Genomic DNA, 26,018 nt, shown 5'->3' on the forward strand with positions numbered 1-26,018 from the left:
TCTCTCTGGGGTCCCCGAGAGTCAAGCAAATGACTCTTGGCCACAACTACTACTAAGATCTCTTCTTCTGTTGCCTCTAAGCTGGGGAAAGCTCAGTGTTTATATTTAAACACTGAGATTACCCCATAGCTGCAGTGGGCAGCCCAGGAGTTCCAAGTCATGAATGATAGCCACCACTCAAGGGGGAGAGAAACCCACACTTTCAGAGCACTGAGAGGGAACATGGCTGCAACTGTGAGGAAACATGGGGAAGGCACACAACTGAGCAAGAGCCTACCAACTGACCAACAAGCCTGTGTATCACCTGCTGGATTACACCCCAAAGCTTCAAAACCAAAAATACCTTACTAACATAACCCCCCACTGAAACCAGAGACAAGTCAGTTTCTGATAACTCAAATGGCCTCCAGAGAGTGTCAAATGTCCTCCAAATGACCTCACAAGTTCTCCAAGAAGAGTCCTTAACCAGGCTGAACTGGCTGGAATGACAGAAATAGAATCAGAATATGGATAGGAACAAAGATCATGGAGATTCAGAATGGCAAAACCCAATCCAAGGAAAATAAGAATCACAATAAAGTGATACAGGAGTTGAAGAACAAAATAGCCAGTATAAAAAAAGAACCTAACAGGTCTGACAGAGCTGAATAACACAAGAATTTCAAACTGCAATCACAAGTATTAACAGCAGAATGAAATAAACAGAGGAAAGAATTTCAGAACTTAAAGATTTGTTCTCTGAAATAAGACAGTCAGACAAAAAGAAAAAAAAAAGAATTCAAAAGAATAAACAAATCCTCCAAGAAGTATGGCATTATGTAGAGACCAAATCTACGAATCACTTGCATTTGTGGTTCACATAAGTGGACCACAAAACAATCCTCAACAAATGTAAAAGAACTGAAATCACACCAAACACACTCTTAGACCACAGGACAATAAAAATGGATGTCAACACAATGAAAATCACTCAAATCCATACAATTACATAAAAATTAAACAACATGCTCCTGAATGACTTTGGAGTAAATAATGAGATTAAGGCAGATATCAAGAAGTTCTTTGAAAATAATGAGAAGATACAACATATCAGAATCTCTGGGACATAGCTAAGGCAATGTTAAGAGAGAAATTCATAGCACTAAATGGCTACATCAAAAAGTTAGAGAGATCTTAAACTAACAAAATAATTTCTCAACTGAAAGAACTAGAGAAGCAAAAACAAATCAACTACAAAGCTAGAAGAAGATGAAAAATAACAAAAGTCAGAGTTGAACTGAAGAAAATTGAGATACAAAAAAAAAAAAAAAAATTCAAAAGACGAATGAATCCAGGAGTTGGTTTCCTGAAAATAAAATTAATAAAATGGGCCACTAGCTAGACTAAAAAGGGAAGAGAAAAGATCCAAATAAACAAAACTAGAAATTAAGGGAATGTTACTACTGACCCCATAAAAATAAAAATAACCATCAGAAAGTATTGTGAACACCTCTATGCACACAAACTAGAAAACCTAGAAGAGATAGGTAAGTTTCTGGACATATACACCTTCCCAAGATTGAGCCAGGGAGAAATTGATTCCCTGAACTGACCAATAATAAGCTTCTAAATTGAATCAGTAATAAATAGTCTACCAACCAAAAAAAAAAAAAAAAAAAAAAGCCCAGGCCCTGATGGATTTAGAGCCAAATTCTGCCAGATGTGCAAAGAAAAGCTGGTACCATTCCTACTGAAACCATTTCAAAAAAGTGAGGAGGAGGGACTTCTGCCCAATTCATTCTATGAGGCCAGCATCATCTTGCTGGCAGAGACATGACAAAAAGAAAACTTCAGGTCAATATTCTTGATGAACATCAATGTAAAATTCTTCAACAAAATACTTGCAAACCAAATCCAGCAGCACATTAAAAATCTAATTCACCATGATCAAATAGGCTTCATCCCTGGGATGCAAGGTTGGTTGAACATATAAAAATCAATAAATGTGATTCATCACTAAACAAAACTAAAGACAAAAAGCACATGATTATCTCAATAGATGCAGAAAAGGCTTTTGATACAATTCAAAATCTCTTCACATTAAAAACTCTGAATAAATTAGGTCTTGAAGGAACATACCTCAAAATAATGAGATCCACCTATGACAAACCCACAGCCAACATTATGCTTGATAGGCAAAAACTGGAAGTATTCCCCTTAAAAACCAGCACAAGACAAGGATGCCTTCTCTCACCACTTCTATTCAACATAGTATTGGAAGTACTTGCCAGAGCAATCAGGCAAGAGAAAAAAATAAAGCCCATTCAAACAAGAAGAGAGGAAGTCAAACTATATCTGTTTACAGTCAACATGATTTTTTATCTAGAAAACCACAAAGTAGTCTCAGCCCAAAAGCTCCTTCAGACAATAAATAACTTCAGCAAAGTTTCAGGATATAGAATTAATGCACAAAAATCACTAGCATTCCACTATACCAACAACAAACAAACTGAGAACAAAATCAGAAAACCAATCCCATTCACAATTGCCACAACAACAACAAAAACCTAGGAATACAGCTAACCAGAGAGGTGAAAGATCTCTACAATGAGAATTGCAAAACATTTCTCAAAGAAATCAGAGGAGAGAAAAATGAAGAAACAGCCCATGCTCGTGGAAAGAATATCATTAAAATGGCTAATAGTACCCAAAATGGCAATTTACAGATTCAGTGCTATTCCTAGCAAACTACCATGACAATCTTCACAGAACTAGAAAAAAAAAATGTTTTTAATTTATATGAAACCAAAATATAGCTCAAATAGCCAAGGCAATCCTAAGCAAAAAGAACAAGGCTGGAGGAATCATGTTACCTGACTTCAAACCAAACTACAAGGCTACAGCCTAACATGCAGCCAAAACAGCATGGTATTGGTACAAAAACAGGCACATGGACCAATAGAACAGATTAGAGAGCCCAGAAATAAGGTTGCACATCTATGACCATCTGATCTTTGACAAAGCTGACAAATACAAGCAATGGGGAAAAAAAAAAAAACACTATTCAATAAATGGTGTTAGGAGAACTGGCTAGCCATATGCAGAACATTGAACCTGGACCCCTTACTTACACTGTATACAAAAATCATCTCAATATGTATTTAAGACTTAAATGTAAAACCCAAAACTATAAAAAACCCTGGAAGACAATCTGGGCAATATCATCCTTGACATAAGAATGGGCAAAGATTTCATGAAAAAGATATCAAAAGCAATCACAAAGAAAGTAAAAATTGACAAATGGGAACTAATTAAACAAGAGCTTCTGCACAGCAAAATAAACTATCAACAGAATAAACAGACAACCTACAGGATGAGAGAAAAATTTTGCAAACTATCCATGTGACAAGGTCTAATATCTTGCATCTATAAGAAACTTCAACAAATTTACAAGAAAAACAAAAAACCCATTAAAAAGTGGGCAAAGGACATGAACAGACACTTCTCAGAAGAGGATACTGCATGCAGCCAAGAAGCATATGAAAAAAGCTCAATATCACTGATAATTTTAGAGAAATGCAAATCAAAACCACAATGAGATACCATTCCCAGCAGTCAGAATGGCTATTATTAAAAAGTCAAAAAATAACAGGTGCTAGAGAGAGGCTGTGGAGAAAAGGAACTCTTCTACACTGTTGGTGGGAGTGTAAATTAGTTCAACTACTGTGGAAGGCAGTGTGGCTATTCCTTTATGAGCTAAAAGCAGAACTATCATTCAACTCAGCAATCCCATTACTGGGTATATACCCAGAGAAATATAAAACATTCTGCCATAAAGACACATGCATGTGAATGTTCACTGCAGGACTGTACACAATAGTGAAGACAAGAAATCAACCTAAATGCCCATCAATGATAGACTGGATAAAGAAAATATGGTACATATACACCATGCAATATTATGCAGCCATAAAATAGAATGAGAACATGTCTTTTGCAGGAACATGGATGGAGCTGGAGGCTATCATCCTTAGCAAACAAAGTGCAGGAACAGAAAATCAAATATCACATGTTCTCACTCATAAGTGGTAGCTAAATAATGAGAACTTATGAACACACGGAAGGAAACAACAGACACTGGAGTCTACTCAAAGCAGGAGGGTAGAAGGAGGGAGAAAAGTAGAAAAAATAACTATTGGGTACTGAACTTAATATCTGGGTGATGTAGTAATATGTACAACAAACCCCCATGACATGTGTTTATCTATGCAACAACCCTTTACATGTACCCCTAAACCTAAAAAATAAAAAATTAAAGAAACTTTAGAAGAAAATCAGTAGCAAATTTAAAAACTAAAATTTATACTTTTAGCACCAGAGAAAGCTGCTAACATGTTTATCAATTTTAAAATATATCAAGTTTATAATTGTCATAGTATGAACTACACTCCTTTAAAGTGAAAATTTGATATGTTATAACATGTAAAGCTGTGAAGCTAATTCTGCCCTCCAGATAAGAAACACATCAGTCAGTCCCAAAGTTTCCTCATGGCCCTTTGGAATCCTTCCTTCTTTCCCTTCACTGCCATTCCACATCTCTAGGCAAACAGTGATCTCTTTATGTCAGTATAGACTAGTTTGCATTTTCAGAAATTTTATTATTTTTACTATCTCAGTTCTTTCATTGATCATAATTATTTTGAGTTACAATCATGTGATTTTTGTATCAATAGTTTTTTACTGATTAGTATTCTATTTTATGGACTAGTTTATTTATCCTTTTACCTATTGATAGAAATTTGTTTTGCTTCCCAGTTTTGATCTGTCACAAGTGAAAACATTATGAATATGCACATATATGAATATGCATATTGTATGAAGTAATTTCATTGGGTAAATGCCTATGTATGGAATGGATGCATCATATCATCAATATATTTTTACATTTTTGAGAAACTGACAAACTGCTTTCCAAGGTGTGTTTAGCATTTTACTTTTCCACAGCAGTACATGACAGTTTTCAGTGCTCTTGATTCTCATCAACACTTTGGATAGCCAGACTTTTAAATTTCAAATGTGCAGATAAATATATAGTGTTATTTCCAATAGCAAAGACATGGAATTAACCTAAATGCCCATCAATGACAGACTGGATTTTTTAAAAATGTGGGACATGTACATCATGGAATACTATGCAATCATAGAAAAAAATAAGATCATGTCTTTTGCAGGAACATGGATGGAGCTGGAGGTTATTATCCTTAAAAGAAACTAACTCAAATACTGCATGTTCTCACTGATAAGTAGGAGCTAAATGATGGGAAGTCATGAACACAAAGAAGGAAACGACAGACACTGAGGTCTACTTGAGGATGTAGAGTAGGAGGAGGGAGAGGAGCAGAGAAAATAACCATTGTGTACTAGGCTAAATATCTGGGCAATGAAATAATCTGTACAACTCCCCATGACACGAGTTTACCTATATAACAAACCTTCACATGTACCACCAAACCTAAAAGTTTAACAAAATATACAGTGGTATTTCACCGTAGTTTCAATTTGTATTTCTAGATGACTAACTATATCAAGCATTTTTTGTATGCATTTTTGTCAATCATGTTTCTTCTTTGGCAAAGTGCCTCCAATTTTTTCACTATTTTTATCAGGTTTTTCTTATTATTGAGTTTTGAAAAACATATGTATATACATAGTTGATCCTCATTATTCTTGGATTTCATGTTTGTGAATTTGCCTACTCAATAAAATTGATTTGTAACCCCAAGATCAACACTTCTTTCCCTTTCATAGTCATTAAAGACATGAACAGTGTAGCAAAACATTTGAGTTCCCTGAAATGTGCATGTTTCTAGCTGATACAGAATAAAGCAATATTCTACCTTCTTGTTTGAATTCTTATACTATAAATAAATGTCCTTTTTGAGATCTATGGGTTTTTTTTTTTCCACATTTTTGTGCTTTTGGGGGTAACTTTGCTGTTTAAAAATGTCACTGAAGCATAGTGTTCAGTGCTTTCTCCTGTTCTCATGCATGAAATCTGTCACGTGTCTTACAGAGAAACTATGCATGTCAGATGAGTTCTGTTTAGCCATAAGTTATAGTGCAGTTGGCCATGAGTTCAATGTCAATGAATCAACAATGTATGTTAAGTAAGATGTCTTTAAAAGAAACACACACAAAACAAAATTTGCATTTATCAGTTGATGAAGGTACTATGACTGGAGGCTCACAAGTATCTAACCCTGTATTTCCCTAGGAGCAATGGCTTACCATTCCCTAATTAAGAGTTCACAGCAACATGACATTACAGAATTTAACTATAGCAAATACCAAGTATATATATTATATAAATACTTTATCACATATATCCTATATACATAAGGATTATTTTTATAAATATATATTATACATACAAATTATATATATATATAATTTGCAAATATTTTTCTAGGATATAATTGGTCTTTTTATGTTAACAGTATCTTCCAAAGAATGAAATTTTATAATTTTGATGAAATTCAGTTTTAGTTTCTTTTATGGATCATGATTTTGATGTCTTATCTAAGAAATCTTTGCCTAATTCAAGGTCGCTTTCTCCTTTCTCTAGTTTTGGGGATATTATAGGTGGTGTCTTGACAATAAACAATGTCAGAGAATGAGAAAACAATGAGTTTCCAAACTATTCATTAACAAAATATATAAACAGAAACATACCTTCATATGATTGCTGAACAAACAGGATGAATCATGAAGACTGAGTGCAACAGCTGTTTCTAAACTCTAATTGTTCATTAATAGTTTCTAATAAACCTACCTTAACCCGGTCAATTAGTACATTGATTAGATATTATTAAGACCTTGTATCCAAGTCAAAATAAATAACGCAGGGAAAGCACCTAGATACTATCCATCCTCAAAAACTGATTTATTTACATGACAACTGTTTTTGTCAAAGTTTAAGTTTCCCAAATTTGGCAAATGAGAAAGTGCAGACAAGAGCTAGTATATTCTTACAGGGTTTTAAGTAATGGTACCCAGAGATACATAAAATCAGGCAGAAAGGGGGTTGGGGAAGGAGAAAGAGGCAGATACCGAAGGAGACAGAGTTTAACACTGACTAACTGAATTATGGTGATGAGGCAAGCACAATAAAATTCTCAGTATATTTAGTCTGAAGTAATAAATCCCAGAGTGATATATATATATGATATTTTTGTCTGATTATCTCTTATATTTCACAAGGTGATCATCTATAAGAAGAGAAGAATATGGGCTGGGCGCAGTGGCTCAAGCCTGTAATCCCAGCACTTTGGGAGGCCGAGACAGGCGGATCACGAGGTCAGGAGATCGAGACCATCCTGGCTAACACGGTGAAACCCCGTCTCTACTAAAAAATACAAAAAAAAAACTAGCCGGGCGAGGTGGCGGGCGCCTGTAGTCCCAGCTACTCAGGAGGCTGAGGCAGGAGAATGGCATAAACCCGGGAGGCGGAGCTTGCAGTGAGCTGAGATCCGGCCACTGCACTCCAGCCTGGGCAACAGAGCGAGACTCCGTCTCAAAAAAAAAAAAAAAAAAAAAAAAAAGAAGAGAAGAATATGAATCATCTCTGTGAGAAAAAATATACATAATACCCCCTAATATTCTATCCTCAATTGTGGACTTTCTGGATGAAACAGCATTTGACATAGTTTTAATTTGGGCACTTGACAGCATAGGCAAGAGGAAAAACATACTTCTAGGATTTTCCCAGGCAACATGGATACAAATCAGCTAAGAACTCACTTTTAGGCCAGGCGTGGTGGCTCATACCTGTAATCCCTGCACTTTGGGAGGCCGACGCAGATGGATCATCTGAGGTCAGGAGTTCGAGACCAGCCTGGCTAACATGGTGAAACCCCGTTTCTACTAAAAATATAAAAAATTAGCTAGGCATGGTGGCACGTGCCTGTAATCCCAGCTACTCGGGAGGCTGAGACAGGAGAATCGCTTGAACCCGGGAGGAGTAGGTTGCAATTAGCTGAGAGATTGCTCCATTGTATTCCAGCTTTGACAAGAGCGAAACTCTATCTCAAAAAAAAAAAAAATTTTTTTTAAAGTTAACCAAAAAGAAATAACACTGGAAACCCACGAAATGAAAAGTATCACTTAAAACTTGTTACACTAAAAAGGAAAAACATAAAGTTGGAATGAATAACTATATATGTTTAAGAACATCACTATTCCCTTAAATACTAATATATTTTATTACCTTTCTCATTTTCTTTTTCAAAATTCAAAGTTTTATGTACTATGTGAATTTTAGGATTGTTTAACTATAACTACATACCTACGTATATTTTTGAAATAGAACTCTGATCAATTTTGGATATTCAGATTCAAAATCTGAAAATTGAGGAAACAAAAAATGAATAAAATATTCAATATGGTTTTCTAGACCAAAATTAATGCACTCTTTTTAACCTAAATAACGCATAACAGCACTGAGAAAAATATCTGTTTAGCAAAGCACATAATATCATCACTATATATTATGAAAAAATTACAAATATGATAAATTTTAAATGAAATGATTTTCATCACACAGCTTAACACCTAGTCATACTTTATATATAGAGATATATTTATATAGAGATAACATATATACACTATATATATAAAGAACAATGCCTATGACTATATTTGAACTTAATGAAAAATACAAAATAAATTCTCATTAAGTTTAGCCCTTAATGTCACTAAATAGATGGCTCTAACAGCTGTTCCCACTTTAATGAGAGCATAATCTGGAATCTAAACATCATACCAGCTATAGGTCACCTCTGGACATTCTCTACATCTTAAAAGTCAGCCAGCCACATACGAGTTGCAATTTAAAGCCATTTCTTCTAACTTTCCTTTCCAAGGGAAAGACTAACAAGAATCTGTTTCATTTAATATAGCTTCTTAAAGACAGCTTTAGCACAACATAAGTATTTTTTTTTCTAAGTAAAACTTCACAGTCCCTATTTACTTTTAACCAAAGAAACCATTTCTATTTAATTACTATTAATATGTCATTTTTCCCTCCTTCAAGGCTCAGCTTAAGTATTGCCTCTTAAATTTTATTATCCTATTTTACCTATGATGCATAATTCTGTTTTATAAATTCTTATAACATTTATTTTATTCGTATTGCTATATAATTATACTAATTTACTAGAGAAAAGGAAGATACTCAATTTTTCTATATTCTCTATGGCAAATGTAAGAATAGCAGGCATATAGTAGAGAATAGTTATTTATTAAATTAAGAGAAACAGTTTATTTATTTTTTTGGGGGGGGTGAATACTCAAGCTACTGAAAGTCCTCCGTACATGCTAGAATAACCATGACTCCAATCTCTTCTGCACATATTTCCTCTGCCTTTATTATCCTACCCTGTACCCCCAAACAAAACCTCATCTACTTGCCAAAGCTTTGTTCATCCTTCAAAGCTTCACTGAGTTACCTGATAACCAGCTCAATTAATGAAATGAAAGGGCATTTGTCTGATTTGGCTGCCATAACAAAATTACATAATTTGAGTGGCTTAAACAACAGAAATTGATCTTCTCAGGATCTGGAGGCTGGAAGTGCAAGATCAGTGTGCCCAACTTGGTTAGATTCTGGCTTGCAGATGACCAGCTTCTTTCTATGTGCTCAAATGGCCTTTCCCTGGTTTATTTTCATGAGGGCACTAACACTATCATAAAAGCCTGACCTTCATGACCTCACTTAATCTTAACTATTTTTCAAAGGGCCCATCTCCAAATACCATTATGTTGGGGATTAAGGTTTCAACATACAAACTTCGAAGGGACACAAATATTCAGTCCATAATAATTGGAAAAAACAAAGACTTTGGATTAGCTGGGCCTGGGTTTAAATATTGTTCTACTATTTCAGACATGTGTGACTTTGGCTGACTTATACTCAGAGATTCTGTTATCTGTGAATGGAGACTATCAATATTAACTACATAATTATAATCATCATGATGGGTTTTGAGCATTTACTATAGTATTTTACTATACAGCATTCACTAATAGTTTTTTCAATGACGTTATAAGTATTAAATTGTTTAATTCTCTATTGAGAAGTAAATGAACTAAGGATATTCTATAATGAAGGAAATACAGTAGACTTAAAAATTTACATCAGTTTTTACTTAAGTGTACTTGGATAAAAATAATCCATTTCTGTTTCTCATGGTAACATATTTTGCCCTTGTCTACAAAGTATATTTTGGCTAAATATAATTATTAGGATTTTAGAATGCAAGTAACCTTTTCTCCTTTCTGGGTTGGATGTTGAAGGAGAAAATATGCAAGAATCATTAGTCAAATGGAGAGTAAAACATTAAAGTCATTAATGACTTTAATCAACATCCTAAAATCTCTATTCCTAAATTCTGAGAAAACTCAGATTGGAGCACATGACTTGAGTAAGAGGCTGAAGTGGAGGTCTCTTATCTACATATTTACATGGTGTGGTAAAAGAAAAATTTCAGCTGAATTAAATTTAAAGGAGTTTAATTGAGCAATGAAAGATTCACAAATCAGGCAGCCCCCAGAATCACAGAAGATTTAGCGGGATTCCACAGCAGCCACATAGTGGAAGAAGATTTATAGCCAAAAAAAAAAAAAAAAAAGAAATGGGAAATGACATGCAGAAATCGGAAGTGAGGTGCAGAAACAACTGAATTGGTTACAGCTTAGCGTTTGCCTTTTTTGAACATTATTTTAACAGTTGGCTGTGTTTTGTTGACTAAAACTCAGTGATTGGCACAGCTGTGGGCTATGGTCTGTTTACATCTCCACTTGTTATAATTCACAATGAACAGAAAAACCTTTAGGCTGAACGTAAATATGAAAGGGGGCAGCTTCAGGCTAAACTTGATTAACAGGTGAGACCTACATTTACAAATGTTTCTAAATTATGATTTTGTTGGTAGAGCAAAAAACTCTTAAGACACACCTCACATACTCAATAACCAGAAGATCAAAGAAACTGTCAGCTTCTGCCCAAGAAAGACCTGCCAATGTCAAGCCTTTCACTCTCTCTTGAAACATGTAATATGCTCTCACTTCAATCTTATTTTCAGAAGACAATTTCACATGCTAATTTATAGAGAAAAATAATTCATATAACAGAAACTCCTTCAAAATTGTTTTTACTAACTCTCCCCACATTTACGTGTATGTTTTTACACCTACCCTGTTCTTAAAGTGGAGAACGTATTCCTTCTCAAGTAAATTACCCAGGTTGTGGTCTGAATCCCTCTCCCTCTTGTTTCCTGAAGAGACTTGCCTCATCATTTAAGCCATCCTTGTTAATTTCAGGCATTCTCTCTCTGCTAGATTCTTCCCACATCCAACATGTTCTCCAATATGTTCAAGTGTATCTAATATTGAAAACAAAAGTTAAACTAACTTGTTTGCAAAATCCGTTTTCCAGATACCATCCGATTTTTCCTCCTTTACAGTCAAACTTATTCTAAACAGTTAATTTTGTCTGGGAACAGCGGCTCACTCCTGTAACCCCAATACTGTGCAGGGGCTGATGCCAGGGGATTTCGAGGCCAGGAGTTTAAGACTAACCTGGGTATCTATCACAGAAAGACTCCATCTCTGCAAAAAAAAAAAAAAAAAAAAAAAAATTCAGAAATCAGCTGGGCATGGGTGGCATGAACCTGTAGTCCTAGCTACTCAGGAGCTTGAGGCAGGAGGATCACTTGAACCCATGCAGTGGGCTACAACTGTACCACTACATGCCAGCCTGGGCAACATAGCAAGACCCTGTCTGTCTCTGTCTCTCTCTATATATACACATACATATGAAATATATATGTATGAAATATACATAAATATATATATTTCCTCACTCATCTGCTACTCTAATCTGGTTTAAACCCCTTTCACTTCATCAAAGAAGATCTTGATGAAGTGACTGAATCCTATGGGCTTTGATTAGTTCTTATCTCAGTAAGTTACCACTGGTTTTCCTCTCCCTTTTTCTTACAACCATCTATTCCTTTCACTTCTGTTTCCTGATTTTTCTTCTATTTTTCTGGTTTTTTCATCTCCCCTTGAGGCTCATTTTTCTCTACCAAATTAATAAATATTATTTCTCAGGCCTCAGTCCTACACCATCATCTTAGTCTGTGACCTTTCCCTCACATGATTTCAGCTACCCTCATGATTTCAGTTATCCTGTTTACACACACTGGCAATTCCTAGATGTGTATCTCTACAGACCTGTTCTGTACGCTTCAGAAACCTATATCCAACTACTTATTCAGCACCTACACTATGGTGAGAAAAATGTGTCCAAAACCAAACCCATAACACTTTTATTCCTAAAACCTGATCCACTTCTATAACTTGCAATGCAGTAATGCATCATAGCCATTATTCTGCAAGCCAAAGATCTAGGGGCATCTATGAAATCTCAGCATCTCATTCCCCATCGAAGTATTATTTATACCTCCAAATTACTCCCAAATCCACTCTCATCTATTTCCACTACTCTTACCCTAATTGAAGCTGCCTATACATTTCTCACTGGGAAAACTGCAGCAGCCCCTTACATTGTCCCACCACATCCACTTTTGCTTCATTCCAATTTGTTTTTTCATGTTGCACCCAGGTGATCTTTTCAAAATTAAAACCTAATTATGTTTCTTCTTGCTTGAATTTGTTTTCAAAGGTTTCTCAATTAATCTCTGGAGAGAAAAGAGAATCACTATTGACTAACAGAGCTTCACTCGTAGGGTTGAGGAAAGGTCGTGAAGCACATGGCTTACTATTAGCTGAACAAAAAGAACATTCTCTTACTCAGGAAGAGGAGGATTGACAGCCAACACTGTCTGCTACCCTACCATTTAGTGAGGAACCCCTCTGAACACATCATTCTACTGTACTTTGCTTGGTGGCTATTCAAGTGGTTACAGATGAACATATGTAACCAATTTTCACTGACAAGAACATCCTTTTGTGGGATTAATAGTGACATTGAAATGGCCCACACTTTTAAATAGTCCTTCTGAAAGCTGACCACTACAGTCACAGCTAGGACACAAAATGCATTCCACCACCTAACCGAATTGCCTTTATTTCAAATAGCACTTCCCTGTCCTGGAAATGTAAATGGTCCACAAAGAGCAGCTAAATTTCTTTATTGTTAGTGTGCTTGCACCTTTTTATACGATAGCTCTAGTCATTCAGCTTTCTCTGCCCATTTCCTTGTTTTCCTACTGACTCTATTGCGCATACCACAGCATGTCATTTCTCTCACTTTCTTTGTTTGTTCCTCATTGTTTCTCCTTTTCCTATGATGCATTCCAGACACACATCTGTGTCCTCAATATATGCAGAAACAGCATGAACTCCAATCATCAAGACAATAACAAAATCTTAGAACAAACAGAAAGCACATCCCTGCAATTGTGTCTTGTTTACTGAGTTGGTGGTCTGAATAGACTCTGCAGGGGATTATCTCTATAAAGCTATTGTACATGATATTGAGTTTTAAGGTCACTAAACAGTATGACTGACTGTAGATAAATTGAGCAAGAGATGAACTTTGTTTTTCTTGCCTTTCCAATCCATATTCTTTATTCATATTCTACTTTTCAGTACCACTCCCAACCAACCATTGCCCCACATCTGGATCTCACGGCTGTAAAGGGCACAGGCCATAGCTCCCTACTGAGCCTTTACCTCTGAATTTTGTGTATCTATATGGCCAGTGGCAGGTCTCTGAATTTTGTGTATCTCTATTGCCAGCCATGAGACCCAGCTGTGATATAACATTTGGCAACACATATGTAAACTTACCAAAATTACTGGCTGTGCCTCATTTAACCCCTAATATCTGAATAAGATGAATTAAATAAATTTGTCTTATTAAGTCAAGGTTCTCTATGAGTTATTTTAATAGCTTTCCAGATTATATTTTAGTTTTAACAGCAGGCCCTTAAAAAATAACCCAGTGACATATCTATAAATTTAAAGTGCCCTATTGTGGTCAATAAGGATTACATCACATAGGGAAGAGAGTGATTATAGGTACTGGAATCCAGAGGCAGGTCTCAGAAATTTGCTTTAGTTATGTGAGTTAAAAAACTGTGTAACTACCACCATGCTGCAGAGTGAGTGTGGAACCTGGTAGTCAACTCTGCACATCACATTGTGTAATAGTAAGATTATGTGGATGAGAGACATAATAAACACAAACTCAATAAAGTAAATCTGAAAAGTAGATTCACATTTCTAAAAAGGAAAATTGTGTTGGTACCTGCTAAGTTTGCCATTTTTTAAAGAAACTAATAATAATTTAAGCACATTTTAATAGAGGTAAATTAACTTTTAATATGAATACATTGGCTAAAGTATTAGTTGCTCTTTAGGGGAAAGTAATGATAAGAAAGGGACATGACAGAAGTTTCTAGGGTCTTGATAATATTCTGTGAAATTTCACAGAGCTCTATTTTATAATTTGTGTACATGTGCACGTGTGTGTGTATAGACATACATTCAATTTACATTTTTTGAATATGTCAAGAAATTTGAAGTGAGATCTTTTTTAAAGAAGTTTGTCTTTTCCATGTAGGCCTATTCATTCTAATTTTGTATTCCTTTTAGTCTCTGTTTTCAACCTGTGAGTTTAGCAGGTTTGCTGAATTGAAAAAAAAAAAAAAAAATCAATAAAATACTCACTGGTAAATCTGCCCAGACAGGATAAGTTCATAAGTCATTGCAACCTCTCTGCCCATGAGGCAGGGTCAATATGGATCAGTGATAAGAACCACTTACATCTGAATGCAGTAAAAACATTGATACTAGACCTAAAGAGTTCAAGGTTCTTCTGTTTCTTCCATTACAAGTGAGGGTAAAAACCCAAGAGCCAGACAAATTCATAGGAATTGAGAATTTCAAAACATTTTAGACACCATTAATCACAACCCTTTCATTTCATAAATGACTGAATAGTAGCCAAGAAATTAAATAACTTGTGTAAGACTCGCCCAACTTTGTGACAGAAATAGAATCAGACCTCAAGTCTCCCTCTTCTCAAGTTAGCACAGCTTCTGAGTTTCCTCTCCCCCATCCCGAAGAAAGCTCTTAACACATAGTTTCCCCCTATCTGTAGGGGATGTGTTCCAAGACCCCAGGGGATGCCTGAAACTACAGATAGTACCAAACCCTCTATATACTATGTGCAAATCTATCTTTTCTTCCTTACAATTTCATGATTAGAAGATTCATTCTTACCGCAGACTTTAGCAACTTCACCATAAAGTTTCTTTTTCTTATCTTTATTAAATTTATAACTTTTACCTTTTTGGTTAAAAGAAGCACTTTTATGGCTTCTCTTTGGTGTATACAAATTTTCAGCATGACTAATCTTGTGCTTTGGGTAATTTAATTTGGGTAATTGTTTTGTAATTTAAGTAAAATAAGAGTTACTGATTACAAATACTGTGATCCCTCAATAGTCTATCTGATAATCAGGAGGGCTACCAAGTGACAGGCAGATTATGTATGAGTGTGAAGACACACGTCCCAGGTAGTCGGAGCAGGATGGCAGGATAGTGTGAGACTTCAACATGATATTCAGAAAGTTGTGCGCAGCTTAAAATTTATAAATTGCTTATTTTTGGATTCTTCCATTTAAGAGAAGATCGCTGTATGTGTGTATATATGTGTATGTACATATTTTCCATGTATTCCCACCATATTCTTTTTTGAAAATAAAATGTTTCATCTGCCATGGAGTTTCTCTATTAATTACTTTCCAAATAACATCTCTAAAATTGTTTCAGAATCATTTTAGCTATTAGAATGTGTGTAGCTCAACTACTAAATTGTAGCTTCATTCATTAATTGACATTATTGAGTACCTAGTTTATGCCACACACTACAATTAGTGCTTGGTATTCAGAAATAATCAGGGAAATGGTATTTGTCCTTGTAGTACCTTAGGTCAATTGAGGAAACAGATAGATATTAAAATATTTATCAAAAAAGAAGTGCATGTAATAAAGCATTTGATTCCATTTTTTTATGTTTGACTGCTGACAGCTTTTGAAACTCACCAGTTCCTCTTCCTTTTCTGCCCTACATCTGGGCGAGCAGATAAGAAAGCCCCAGTGCTCCCTCCTTTGGTCCCAATGGGATATGCCCATACCACCTCTGATACACACGCATTAGACATATATATATATACATGAAAATTGCCAAGAAGAAAATAGACTTTATTTTTAGCAATGACTCAATTATTCTAGAGTATTTTTGAGTACCTCCTATGTGCTGGAAACAGTACTAGGTATGGCAGTTAGTAAACAAGACAGACATGGCCTCTACCTTCACAGAATGAAGGAGGAGATTAAAACAAATCATTACAGTGGAAAGGTAAGTGTTATAACAGATATGTACAGTAAACTATGGGAGCTTATACATAGGCTAATAAGCCAAGTCTAGGAACTCATATTAGGCTTCCTAGAGGAAGTGATATTCATTTGTTTATTTGTACCTTTTATTTTAAGTTCAGGGGTACATGTGCAGGATGTGCAGGTTTGTTACATAGGCAAACGTGTGTCACGGGGGCTTGTTGCACAGATTATTTCATCACTAAGATCTTAAGCTTAGTATCCATTAGTTATTTTTTCCTGATCCACTCCCTCCCCCCACCCTCCACCCTCCAATAGGCCCCAGTGTGTGTTATTCCCCTCTATGTGTCCATGTGTTCTCATTATTTAGGTCCCACTTCTAAGTGAGAACATGCAGCATTTGGTCTTCTGCTCCTGCTTTAGTTTTCTAAGGATAATGGCCTCCAGCCCCATTCATGTCGCTGCAAAGAACATGATCTCTCTCATCAACTCAAATGCCCATCAATGATAGACTGGATGAAGAAAATGCGGTACATATACACCCAGGAATACTATGCAGCCATTAAAAAAAAGAAGTGATATTTAGACCAGGACATAAAGGGTAAGAAGTAGAGGAAGGATAAGAGAAAAATGCAGTAACTCTTAATACCTCCTTCTCACTGCCCACCCCTACCACCCCTAGCAAAAGTTTATCTCTTGAAATTTTGCAAAAGGGAATTTTGATAACAGTGTGGTGAACTGCTTTCCTGAGTTAGGAAGGAGGAAGGAATAGAGAAAGTCCTAGTGGGCAAATGAAGAAAGAGCAGAAGGTGAATTAGAGTGTGCCCAAATTCAAAACACAATTTAAAACATTGCTTTAGAGTGATGCCAGCAAAATGGTAGAGTAGACAGCTCCAAGCTCTCATCTCTCCAGAGAGATTACAAAAACAAGCAGAACAGTCAGAACCAATTTTTTCAGAACTCTGAATGACAGGCAAAGGTTCATTGCAACCCAAAAAAAAAAAAAAAATGGTGGGAAAGCTTAGTAGCATTTTAACTTGCTTTTGACAAACCCCATCTTCTAGTATCGGTCTATAAGAGGAAATCTGGCATTCATAGGGTGGCAACCAGAAGGAGCAGAGCAGATCTGATTCACAAATGATTGTGTCTGCTCTAATTTGGACGGGCTACATAAAGAGCTGATGCAAGGTGTTCTTCTCTGTATCACCTAATTTAAAATTCAAGCCAAAAAAAAAAAAAAAACAGTGAACATTGCTCAAAAATACTGCAAACTGAATGAACAACCATCAGTTGTGTGGAATAATAATGTTTTGACAATATAGTCAAAGCATTATTATGTTTGTGACTGTCTAAGGCCTGTAACAGGTGAAATTTATCCGAGGAATGCAAGAATGGTCCAACAAAAAATATAATTGGCCGGGGGCGGTAGCTCAAGCCTGTAATCCCAGCACTTTGGGAGGCCGAGACGGGCGGATCACGAGGTCAGGAGATCAAGACCATCTTGGCTAACACGGTGAAACCCCGTCTCTACTAAAAAAATACAAAAAAATAGCCCGGCGTAGTGGTGGGCGCCTGTATTCCCAGCTACTTGGGAGGCAGAGGCGGGAGAATGGCGTAAACCCGGGAGGCGGAGCTTGCAATGAGCTGAGATCCGGCCACTGCACTCCAGTCTGAGCCACAGAGCAAGACGCCGTCTCAAAAAATACATACATATATATATATATATAATCAATGCAATATACCACATTATTAGAAAGCAGAAAAAACACCCACATGATAATTTCAATTGATGCAGAAAAGACATTGGCAGAATCCAACACCCTTTCACAATTAAAACATAAGCTGGAAAACTAGGAATAGACAAGACCATTTTCAACATGACAAAGGGCATTTATGAAAACTACACAGCCAAAGCAATACACAATGGTAAAAGACTGAAAGCTTCTCGCCTTAGATTAGGAACAAGGCAAGGATGTCCGCTTTTGTCACTGTTATAAAGCTAGAACCATAAAATTCTTTTTTTTTTTTTTTTTTTTTTTTTAGACAGAGTCTCGCTCTGTCGCCCAGGCTGGAATGCAGTGGCGTGATTTTGGCTCACTGCAAACTCCGCCTCCCGGGTTCAAGCCATTCTCCTGCCTCAGCCTCCCAAGTAGCTGGGACTACAGGCGCCCGCCACCACACCTGGCTAGTTTTTTTGTATTTTTAGTAGAGATGGAGTTTCACTGTGTTAACCAGGATGGTCTCAATCTCCTGACCTCGTGATCCGCCCGCCTCAGCCTCACAAAGTGCTAGGATTACAGGCATGAGCCACCGGGCCTGACCCCATAAAACTCTTTAAAATACACAAGGATAGATCTAGGACCTAGGATTTGGCAATAAATTCTCACCTCAAAAAGACAAGCAACAAAAGAAAGAAATACGTAAATCTGACTTTGTTAACACTGAAAACTTGTTCAGCAAAGGACATTACTAAGAAAGCACAAATACAACCTACAAAACAGAAGAAAATATTTGATGTCATATATCTGATGAGGATTAAATATCCAGAACATATAAAGAACTTCTACAACTCAACAATGAAAAGACAAAAAAAAATTTTAAATGGACAAATAACTTAAAATATTTTAACTTCAAAGAAAATATACAAACAGCAGTAAACACATGAAAAGATGTACAACATTATTAATTATTAGGTAAATGCAAATAAAAACCACAATAAGACACCGCTTTGCACCTACTAGCATGGCTATAATAAAATGTGAAAAGGAAAATAGCAAGTATTGGCTAGGAGGTAGAGAAACTGGAACCCTAATATTTTGCTATTGGAAATGTAAAATGGTGCAGCCACTGTGGAAAACAGTTTGGCAGTTCTTCAACAAACAAAACATGGCATAACTATTTGACACAGCAATTCTACTCCTCGATTATACACCAAAGAGTTGCAAACAAGGACTCAAACAGATATTCTTACATCAATGTTTTGCACCATTACTCACAATAAGCAAAGGTAAAAACAACCTAAGTGTCCATCAACAGATGAATGGATAAACAAAATGTAGTATGAAAATATGATGGAGTATTATTCTGACATAAAAAGAAATTGGTTCTGATATGTGCTGCGCCATTAATAAACCTTGAAAACATGAAATATGCTAAATGAAACAAATCAGGCACAAAAGGACAAATATTGTATAATTAAATATTTAGAATACACAAATTCATAGAGACATAAAATATTGCTTACAAGAGTCTGGGAGGAGGAGGAATAGGAGAGTTATTATTTAATGGGTATAGAGTTGCTATGTGGGGTGATGAAAAAGTTTTGGAAATGGTAATGGTGATGGTTGCTCAACATTGTGAATATAATTAATGCTACAGAATTGTACATTTAAAAATGATTAAAATAACAAATTTTATGTTACCTGTATCTTATTACACTAAAATAGTCAAACTAAAAACATAATGGGTTTATAAGAAATATACATTTTTTAAGTTCAATAAAGGAATAGGTCTCCTTTCAAAGTCTTTGGCTTCTTACTTGAAAAGTGTCTTCCCAATGCACACAGAAGCCCAAATACAGTATACAGTGTGGTTTGGAACACAGAATAAAATATCTGTAAATTCTTTAAAAATTACATAAAGTATTTCAAAAAGAGATGACTAATCCAATGTAGGCTGACAGTTAAATAAAATACGTTGAAAATGTAATCCCAGCACTTTGGGAGGCCGAGACGGGCGGATCACAAGGTCAGGAGATCGAGACCATCCTGGCTAACACGGTGAAACCCCGTCTCTACTAAAAAAATACAAAAAAAAACTAGCCGGGCGAGGTGGCGGGCGCCTGTAGTCCCAGCTACTCGGGAGGCTGAGGCAGGAGAATGGCCTAAACCCGGGAGGCGGAGCTTGCAGTGAGCTGATATCCGGCCACTGCACTCCAGCCTGGGCGGCAGAGCAAGACTCCGTCTCAAAAAAAAAAAAAAAAAAAAAGAAAATATGTAGGTCTCTGAGAACTACTTAACAAGGTCTTAGGATCAAGACACTGAAAGAAATATTCTAAGTTTTAGTATTGTCCTTTTTTAAAAAAGAATATCCAGATGCTTATTTTGAAATAAAACTATTATTACAAAAACCAATAAAAAGATAAATTCCCAGCCGGGCGCGGTGGCTCAAGCCTGTAATCCCAGCACTTTGGGAGGCCGAGACGGGCGGATCACGAGGTCAGGAGATGGAGACTATCCTGGCTAATACGGTGAAACCCCGTCTCTACTAAAAAATACAAAAAACTAGCTGGGCGACGAGGCGGGCGCCTGTAGTCCCAGCTACTCGGGAGGCTGAGGCAGGAGAATGGCGTGAACCCGGGAGGCGGAGCTTGCAGTGAGCTGACAGCCGGCCACTGCACTCCAGCCTGGGCGGCAGAGCAAGACAACGTCTCAAAAAAAAAAAAAAAAAAGATAAATTCCCCAAATACTGTATTTCCAAAAGTGTGCTTGGCCAAATATTTCCTATAAAATTTCACTTATAAGAAAATCACAAATATAGTTATTATTTCTTTGTTATAAGTTGTAATACAATTTCTACATGCTATCATTTAAAATGTAAAGGGCTTTATAAAAAATGTTCAATACTGATTAATTTTTCACATTCTTTTCTTTTTAATCTACAAATACATTTTGATACTTTTTTGAAATATACATGTTTCAAATGTTTCTCTTGAAAAAAACTTGTACCTAAATAATAAGTACCATGTATCTATACACTACAACACATTTGATAAAAATTAATATCAGCAAAATCATACTATTACTGAATATTTTTTCTCTGTGGGTATATCACTTTATGTGTCTTTATGATTCTTATTTATAATAATGGCAGTATAATTTTATAAACCTATTTTATCTATTTTATAAGGTAACTAAAAAGAATTTAAATTATGGCAAACCCACTGATAATCAGTATATAAGATGTTTGATAAAATATGTAAAGTCTATTTTTACTCACTAAAGATTTATGAAATTGTAGCTTTTTGTTTTTCTTCTTTTTTAACTTTGCTGGTCTAGTAAATCTGGCAAGAAAACAATAAATAGATCTTATTCAATCATTTGTCAACACAGTAACAAATTCCCATATTGCCTCAGGATATAAACCATGTGTCCTGTGCAGTATTCATTGACAAATGCATTCATGCTTTTCTGCTCTATTGACAAGCTTTTAAACATAAAGAATTGGTCTCTATGATTTATATTCTGATTTCACATAGGAAGTAGGCTATGCTAGGTAAAAATTTAAATACATTTTTGATGCTCGAGGCTAAATATACACATTCATCTAAATGAAATTGTGCCTTCCCATTAGAATAGGTATGAATAAAAGCTAATATGATATTAAAATAATCACAATTAAGGCAAATATTTATATTTATATAAATAAGCATATTTTGAAATAGTACAATAAAGAAAAGATAGCTAGATGGAAAATGATAAAGATTAAATTATCTACAATTTAATCCAGTTATAAAATATTAAGCATTAATCTATGACAATGTTCACAGAGAGGAAAAAAATATGTCTCTTCTGCAGCTCTCTCTTGGGATTGAAGCATCATTTCTCCAGAAGACACCTTCAGATAAACATTTATTTCACATTGGACAGCACTCTCTTTTTTTTTTTTTTGAGGCGGAGTCTCGCTCTGTCGCCCGGACTGGAGTGCAGTGGCCAGATCTCAGCTCACTGCAAGCTCCGCCTCCCAGGTTTACGCCATTCTCCTGCCTCAGCCTCCCGAGTAGCTGGGACTACAGGCGCCTGCCACCTCGCCCGGCTAGTTTTTTGTATTTTTAGTAGAGACGGGGTTTCACCATGTTAGCCAGGATGGTCTCGATCTCCTGACCTCGTGATCCGCCCGTCTCGGCCTCCCAAAGTGCTGGGATTACAGGCTTGAGCCACCGCGCCCGGCCTGGACAGCACTCTCTTAAGACGTGTTAGTAATTTTAGGCTTCATGCAATGAAGATTTAAAAAAAAAAAAAAAAAAAACTTGTTTTCTCTCTCCCTCAAGCATTTACATGTAGACAGTTTGAGACTAGCACAGTGATTCTGGTGTTGAATAAGACAGAGTGAACTTTAGCTTTTTAATCCATTCTCCCTAGGATGTGATTCTAATCCTTATAATCTAAGATTCCTCTCCAGCTTTCAAATCCATAATGAATACACCTGGATGGAGGAAATGGGAAGAAAAGGACCTGTTCCTCTCTTTGGGACGTGACCCATCAGGACTTCTAATCACTTCTGCTCACACACTAGTGTCCAGAACATAGGCATAGGGAGATGCTAAGAGGAGAGACAAAGGGAAATATCCTTATCCTGAGTATTTTTGTGTCTAGGCAAAAATTACAAATTCCATTAAGGTATAACAAGATAATTGATACTGTGGGGAAACCATTAGTATTAGCCAGTCTGCTCCTTTTGTCATTCAATTATCAATGTGTACCGTCTTTTCTACAATAAAAACATTTTCGCTCTCTTTCTGAGAGAGACAAACACCAAGTCTCATCATCTTAGTGCATCCAGCAAGAAATCCAGGAACCTGTAGTGATTCTTCCCTCTGCAAATATAGCTCTTTGTGGGTAATCAATCTATAAATTAAAGCTATCTGCTCCCAAAACAAATACAGGATAAGAGTTCACATTTAGAAAGGTGTCATGGCAATTTGTACATCCCATTGGACAGCAGTAGCAAACATGCTCTTTTCTGCAAGTAGAATCAATTTCTTTATTAGCTACTTGGCAGCTGCTGGTTCCACTTTCTGCAGATAACTCTTTGCCCATTATCTTCCATGGCTATATTTGACATGCACTTTAGAAAGAATGGTATTCTTAAGGGCTTTTACAGGCCACTTACTGCTGGTGCAGGTTTAGGAATCAGATGTTGTGTTAAGTCAGGCTTGCAGTGTCACTGGCAAGCAAGTCCCTCAAACACTTGATAGAGTTGAGATTTGTTTCCAGTTAACTCCATGTGCAAATTACCACAGGCAAAGTTCTCATGTAGCCACAACTTTTTCAACCTTAGAACACGTACTGGCCTCTGTATTGCACTCATTCCACTGCATCTCAACTCTCTTGAAGTTCTCTGAAGGTACAATTATGGCTAGTGTTTTAGGCTAGGTCTTCCCTACACCCAACACAGAGCTCAAGATTTTTCTTTGTTCAAGTAGCTTATTTAAGAATCTGTTTGCAAAGTGCAAACATGAGAGGTTGGAAATTGAATAGGGAAGGAAGAAAAGATAGATACACAGAAAGATATAGATGTATATTCTATTAGTTTTGTTTCCTTGGAAACCCTGACTAATACAGGTACTATCAGGCAAAGTGAGTTAAATCTCACACAGAAATTTTCACTGTAGCAGAGGCTGGAATCAGAAGTAAAGTTAAGAGGAAGTGAAGCACCTGCAAAGGTTAGGACTGACAACAGTGGTAAAGTACTATCCTTAATCTGATCTTTACTGCTGAAGTTGCTCCCATTGTCTTGCTTGAACTTTTTTTTAACTTTTAAAGGAAAATGCTTGAAAAAGTCTTTAGGCGAAAATGATGTTTCCTACAAAGACTACTGCTTTGTAGCCATGGCGTGTAACTGCTTCCACTCCACACAGCAAAACAGTCAGATTTTTGTTCCCTGCATGCTCCTGACTTATCATACTCCCAATCAGTTTCAATTACAGGCTGCAGGCAGATAGCACCTCCTTTTATCAAAGCAATATTCCCTTTCACCTCCGTTTGCAGGTTGGCTAGCTCTAGCCTGAGTTCATCTCACCACTGAAGAACTTGTTGAAAGCAATAAGAAACAGCAAGACAACAGCATTCTGAAGATTTCCTTCCATATAGGGAATGAGAGTTAAATAGGCCTATTGCTATTTAAAATATGGGAAGCAATAGTTTTACTAACCACTTTGCCACAGAATAATAAATATCACGAACTCTTCAAAACACTGTATGAGTTACATAGGGCAGGACCTCTAGGTAAAGAGAAGAGGTCTAACGTTTGGAAGAGGAGAACCAGATGAAGTGATTAGTGAAGTCAGAGGGAAACTAAGAGAGAGTGGCATCGAAGTTATAAGTAGCAAGTGCTTCAAGGAGGGAGAAAGTGACTGTGCCAAATGCTCATAACAGGTTGGAAAGTGAGTTCGGAGAGCTACCAGGTTCAGCAATGAGATGGTCATGAGTGACAATGATGGGGAATGCTTCTTATGAAGTAGATTCCTAGGCTCCTTGTTTTTTAGTGAGTATTCATTAATCCCATGGAAACTTTTGACACAGTCTCCTGAAACATAACAAAAAGCGTCCTTGCTTTTCAGCATAATTTGAAACAAACACTTCTACTACTAAGATTAGTAAAAAAGAAAATAAAATGGTCAATCTTTAAGCCTAATGGCAAAATTTACTCAAAATATAATTTCAAAAGACCTATATGTGTAAAATAAACTATTGCTAACAGAGACATTCTTTAAATCAAATATTTGCCAGTAACAGGAAACAGCATCAAGTTTTAACTCTTAAAATTATAAATCCATTAATATAATCTAAGTGAATCCAGTCAATATTTAGAAAATAGAAATTTCAGTGATAATGTTAACTTTATGAAGAGAGTTAAGCAAACATGTACATAAATTCTGACTTTCTGATATTCCTCTAAGTAGCTCAAGAATATTGTGCTATTTACAATTTTTCCTTTAATCAAAAATTAAAAATAATTATCAATCAGTAGTTGGAGAGTGGGGAAGGGAAATGTGTCAGGAGACTAATCAAAGAACTGCGGATTGGATTCCTTGTTGACATTGTATACATATATAAATCTATATTGCATTTATGAAATTATACATATTATGAAAAAATGATAGACTTTGAATAGGACCATTAAATTAGTATGATTCAGGCAGTTAGTAGATTTGCCCTACTACATGCAAATAACCGCACTGGTCTCTCTACTCTTTTTATGTAAAGGACAGACCAGTTTTTCCAAGAGGAATTCTTAAACTCATTAGATATGTGGTATTCATTATAATTAGTTTCACTTAACACCACAAAAAGGACTTGTTCACAGGCTATTTTACCCTCTTCTTCCTCTCTAGTTGATTAGCTGTGTTCATTTTTAAATGGAAGATATACTCTAGATATTTAAATGTAGGGCATCTCTCCCTTTCAAATCTCAGAAAGAAAGGCATGCTTCAGTTTCTGTATGGAGAGCTCTGATATCCTGTCCCTCTTGTGAAGGAGGAAGGAATGCTGCTCCCTCTATTCTTCTTTGTCTTCTTCCTTTCATCAGCATTGAGCCTCTCTATGCTTTTTCAGAGCAAAGATAGTTTGTCTCATTCCAGGACATTCAATATTCGTACTTTAAAAAGGAAGAGGAAAGGGTTAATCTTTAATAATAAAAATAGAACAGTGATGGTATTAGTTCTTAAATAGTATAAAACGTAGATGCCTTACTACATCAGAAAGCCTTCTTAGGAGGTCAGGTTCAATGAATAGCAGTTAACAAAAACATTTTGGCAACTTACTTGACAGTTGTACCAACAGGTTTGGATTCATAATGATGAATCTAGGGCATATATTGGTGCCAGGC

This window comes from Trachypithecus francoisi, unplaced genomic scaffold (genome assembly GCF_009764315.1).
Source record: "Trachypithecus francoisi isolate TF-2019V2 unplaced genomic scaffold, Tfra_2.0 Lachesis_group7, whole genome shotgun sequence".
Lineage (NCBI taxonomy): Eukaryota > Metazoa > Chordata > Mammalia > Primates > Cercopithecidae > Trachypithecus > Trachypithecus francoisi.